This window comes from Mustela lutreola, chromosome X (assembly GCF_030435805.1).
Source record: "Mustela lutreola isolate mMusLut2 chromosome X, mMusLut2.pri, whole genome shotgun sequence".
Classification (NCBI taxonomy): Eukaryota; Metazoa; Chordata; class Mammalia; order Carnivora; family Mustelidae; genus Mustela; species Mustela lutreola.
In genome coordinates, this window is record NC_081308.1 from 55,261,108 (window position 1) to 55,266,869 (window position 5,762).

Below are 5,762 nucleotides of genomic sequence, written 5' to 3' on the forward strand. Positions count from 1 at the left end.
TAATTTTATTTTATTTCTTTCATTTTGGCTCAGGTCATGATGTCAGGGTTGTGAAATAGAGCCCAGAGTTGGGCTCTGTGCTGAGTCTGGAGCCTGCTTAAGATTCTTTTCTCTTCTTTTTCTATCCCTCCCTGCGCTCTCGCTCGCTCGCTCTCTCTTGCTTGCTAATAAATAAATAAATATATAAATATATAGATAATAGACAAAGCAAAATAAAAGCAGATTATGGAAATACATATAAAGATTTTGAAATGAAAACAAGTTCAAAATAAAATAGAGAAGACCTACACAGCTAAAAGTTCATTCAGAAAATCTACTATTAAAGAAGTCAGTATGACAAAATGTTAAGATATCAAAAGATTTGAGCATGTACTTTACAGAAAGGGTAATCCAAATGGCCGTTCATATATAAAAACTGCTTATCTTTATTATGAATCTGGAATTAAATTAAATTAAATTAAAATTAAATTAAAACCTAGAATGGCATACTATTACACACTTACCATATTGGGCAACAGTAAAAATGTCTTGCAAGAATGTGAAAGAATGACAGTGCCCATAATAAAAACATTTGAGGTAAGTTGGACAATATTTAGAAAACTTAACAATAAAAATAAAAAAAATTGGTCCATTCCTAGAAATACAACATGGAACTAAATGAATATTTTCACCAGGATATGCAAACAGATGATTATAGTTATTTCATTCATAACAGCAGATCAGTAGTGTTATATTTGCACAATGTTACATTAAATAAGAGAGAATATTAACAAACTGGGAGTAGGGGCTAGGTTGTTATCATAAAGAGATCTTCCATGGTGCTGATTATGTTCTATTTCTCAAAATCTTAAATTAAAAAAGTTTTCAAATTTATATCTAGTTAGATAGATAGTTAGATTGATGATAGATAGATATCCCAGAAGCTGCAATGCTAGGCTAAGACCAGGCTTTAAATGGCTTTTCTATACTCTACTAAATACTTTAAACCATTCATTATATCATAGCTCAGTGTTCAAATCTCCATTGGTTTCCTCAGTTTCCTAATATTTCTCTTAAGGCGACCTGATCTAGACTTTTGATCACCTTTGTCTAAATATTTCTATTTTAACAAAGTCCTTTGTAACACTCAGAGACTGAAACTTAGAAAAATACTCTGTTATCTCACTAGAGTGGAAAATATATAGTTACCCATTAACTAATGATATCCATGTCTACATTAGATCCATGACATTTTTAATTCTTGGGAGCTTTTGGTTAAATGAATTTTTTAAGCTTCCTTTAAATGAAGCTTTAAGCCACCACCACATGAATAAAATTGAAGAACTAAATGAAAACAAGCCAAGTATTTACAGAGTAATAGAATGTGCAGTGGAAAGAGTACAATTCTGAAATCATAAAGCCTCAATTAGTGTGATGCATCTTTACTAGCCATGTAATCATAAACCAGTTATCTAAATGTGTTAGACTCAGTTTTTTCACCCATGAGATCATGATAATAATACTTATTATGCAGAGTTGTTGTGTGGCTGTAATGAAGCATGGAGCATGAGAGTCTCATATTCCATGCTAAAATGATAGCTATTTTTATACTTATAATAATTCTAATAATAGTAATTAAATTGTTCAAAATGATAATATTCATTTATATTGAGGCATTGTATTGACTATTCATAGACACATTTACCAAAATAAATTTCATTTTACTTTACCCCCCCCCGAGGATATATATTCCCTAATTCAATATGAATCTCATTATGAATAATAATTATCATGATAAATATGCTGATTTTTCTTCTATTTATTTTTAGGGAAGTATCCTTTACTGTTGAACGTAAAGAAACTTAAGCAAGTCTGTCTTATTCAAAATTTGCATGCTGCTTTCTTATGAAACTAGATTATAGAGTTGTATGAAATAAATTCATGCAGTTAAGACATTTATGTTTGGAAAACTGGGTGGTCAGTTTAGTATTTCAAAAGAAGATTTTAAATTTAAACCTTAAAAATGAGCTCTTTCAGCCTTTTTATAGACCATCCTTCATGCTTCATAAGTATTCCTTCATTGTAAACTAAGCAATAGTTTTTGTCACAGTGTATATAACTAAAATGGATTTTATATTCTATTATTTCAGAGTTAGTTGCAGTTTCTACTTCCTTACTTCCTTTTTTGAAAAATAGATTAATTCTACAAAAAGTTTTTTCCAGCTTTATTGAAAAATAATCGACATATTATAATTTGTAAATTTAAGAAATGATTTCTTATAACATTGCAAACTTAACATTGTGTAAATTTTGTACAATTTCATAAATTGGTATACATCTGTATTGCAATATAATCTACATAAAAATGTTAATACATCTACTATCTCATATAGTTGCCACTGTTTTTATGCATGTATCGTAAGGAATTTTAAGATCTACTCTCTTAGCAACTTTTATGTATATAGTACAGTAGAGATAAACTTCAGAGGTCTTGTGGGTTTTGTTCCATAGCACCTCAATAAAGCGATTATCTCCATAAACTAAGTCAAATTATTATTATTTTTTGGTTTCCCAGTGCGTATAAAAAATAAACACTATACTGTACTGTTCAAAAGCATTATGTCTTTAAAGAAAAACAATGTATATACCTTAAGTAAACTAGTTCTGAGTAGTTAGTGGGTCATAATTACTGATCACAGGTCACCATAACAAATACAATAATAATGAAAAAACTTGAAATATTGCAAGAATTACCAACATGTGACAGAGAGACACAAAATGAACAAATGTTGTTAGAAAAATGGAGGCAGCAGACCTATTTTATACAAGAATCCTATAAACTTTCAACTTGTAAGAATGTGATATATACAAAGTTTAATAAAGGGAAGCACAATAAAAAAGTATGTATATATTATTATCTATGATCATCATGTTGTACATTAGATTCCCAGAACTTTTTCATATTATAGTTGCAAGTTTGTACACTTTGACCACCTTACTCCACCCCAGGTTCACCCCTTGTCAACTCAACTCTAAGTTTCCATTAGTTTGCCTTTTCTTCAGATTCTGTATGTAAGGGATATCATAATACATAAATTAAATATATATATATATATATATATAATCTTTGAAATATTTCACTTAGTATAATACCTTCAAGATCCATCCATGCTGTTGTAAATGGCAGTATTTCTTAATTTTTCATGGTTAAGTAGTATTCCATAGTATATATTTACCATTCTTATTTTATTCATTCATCCATTAATGGATACTGAAGTTATTTCCATCTCTTTCTTAGAGTTAATAATTTTATAATGAACATACTAGTGCAGATATGGGGGCGCCTGGGTGGCTCAGTGGGTTAAGCCGCTGCCTTCGGCTCAGGTCATGATCCCAGGGTCCTGGGATCGAGTCCCACATCAGGCTCTCTGCTCAGCAGGGAGCCTGCTTCCTCCTCTCTATCTGCCTGCCTCTCTGCCTACTTGTGATCTCTGTCTGTCAAATAAATAAATATAATCTTTAAAAAAAAAAAGAGTGCAGATACGTCTTCGAATAGTGACTTCGTTTCCTTTAGATATATACCTAGAAGTGGGATTACTGAATCATATGGTAATTTTACTTTTAATAACATGAATAAACTCCATACTGTTTTCCACACAAATTTATATCCCTATCACAGTGCATAAGTTCCCCATTTTCCCCAATATTTACCAAAATTTGTTAGTTTTAATTTTTTGGTAGTATATATTCTAATAGGTAGTAATATCTTGCTGTGTTTTCCAGAGGTAAACAAAAACAACATAATGACTTTGCCCTGAGTTTTTACGTTGAGCACTTTTTAATGCTCCTGTTGGTCATTTTTATAACTTTTTTGAAAAAAAGTCTATTGAGATCCTTTTGCTATTTTTTAAATTATATATATTTTTATTTGTATCTGTTGGTTATTAACCTGTTTTCAGATATAAGATTTGTAAGTATTTTCTTCCATTCTGTGGATTGTGTTTTTATTCTCTGTCTCTCTCTCTCTTTTTTTTTTTTTTTTTGGCAATGCAGAAACTTTAGTTTGATGTAATATCATTTATTTATTTTTGTGTTTTTTGCTTGTGTTTTTGGTCTGGTATCCAAAAAACTATTGGCAAGACCAATGTCAAGGAGAATTTTTCCTATGTTTTCCTTTAGGAAATTTAGTTTCATGCATCACATTTAAGTCTTTAATCTATTTCAAGTTAAGATTTATGAGTGATATAAGGCTCCAGTTTCATACTGTTTTATGTGACTCTTCAGTTTTAAATATCATTTATTGAACAGACTATCTTTACCCATTACATATGTTGGCCCCTGTCAAATATTAGGTGACTGTATGAAAGGATTTATTTCTGGACTCTCAATTCTGTTCTGCTTCTTTATTGGTCTGTTTTTATGCCAGTATACTTTATTGTTTTGAGCATGGGGGCTTTGTAATATAATTTCAAATCAAGAAGTGTAATTTCTCTTCTTCATTCTTTCTCAAAACTGCTTTGATTATTTGTTGTCTTTTATGGTCTCTTATATATTTAGGATTCTTTACTTACTACTGTAAAAAAATAATATTGGATTTTTTAAAAATATTTTTTATTTATTTATTTGACAGAGAGAGATGACAAGCAGGCAGAGAGGCAGGCAGAGAGAGAAGAGGAAGCAGGCTCCCTGCTGAGCAGAGAGCCTGATGCAGGGCTCGATCCCAGGACCCTGGGATCATGACCTGAGCCGAAGGCAGCGGCTCAACCCACTGAGCCACCCAGGTGCCCCTAAATTTGGATTTTTGATAGGAATTGAATTTACAGATGGATTCCGGTAGTATGGACATTTTAACAATGTTAATTCTTACCGTTCATAAATATGGGCTATCTTTCCATTTGTATCTCCTTCAATTTCTTTATCACTGTCATAGTTTATGGGGTACAGATCTTTCATCTTCTTAGTTAAATCTTTTCCTAAGATTTTATTATTTTTGATGCTATTGTGAATTAGATTGTTTTCTTTATTTTTTCAGATAGTTCATCATTAGAGTGTTAAAATGCTCCTGTCTTGTGCTTACTTTGGCAGCACATATACTAAAATTGGAATGATGCAGAGAAGATTAGCGTGATCACTGAACAAGGATGACATGAAAAACTGGGAAGCAATCCATATTAAAAACAAAACAAAACAAAAAAATTCTTGTCTTTTATATATTGATCTTCTATTTGGCAGCTTAACTAAATTTGTTTATTCAAATTTTTTTGTGAAGTTTTTAGGATTTTTTTACATGTAAGTTCATGTTATCCAAAAAAAGAAAATTTTGCTTCTTCCTTTTTTTTGGAGTCTTTTATTTCTTTGTGCTCCTTGCTTCTCTGGCTAGGACATCCAGTACTATGTCAAATGAGAGTAGTGAAAGTGGACACACTTGTCTTGTTTCTGATCTTTAAGGGGAAAACTATCAAACTTTTTTGATTGAATATGAGATTAGCTCTGGGCTTGCAATATGTGTTTTTTTAATGGATTTTTTAAATTTTTTTATAAACATATAATGTGCTTTTATCCCTAGGGGTACAGGTCTGTGAATCACCAGGTTTACACATTTCACAGCACTCACCATGGCACATACCCTCCCCAATGTCCATACCCCCACCATCCTCTCCCAACACACCTCCCCCCAACAACCCTCAGTCTCTTTTGTGAGATTCAGTCTTTTATGGTTTGTGTCCCTCCCAATCCCATCTTCTTTTATTTTTCTTTTCATACCCCCCAAACCGCCTATATTG

The 5,762-nt window shown here is 31.5% G+C and overlaps 1 non-coding gene across 1 annotated transcript; it reads left to right on the top strand.

The window, feature by feature from the left end:
* Nucleotides 1-5,048: 5,048 nt before the first annotated feature.
* LOC131822326 (U6 spliceosomal RNA) lies at nucleotides 5,049-5,155 on the top strand. Its single transcript, XR_009350203.1, has one exon. It is a non-coding gene; the product is annotated as a U6 spliceosomal RNA (small nuclear RNA).
* Nucleotides 5,156-5,762: the final 607 nt, after the last annotated feature.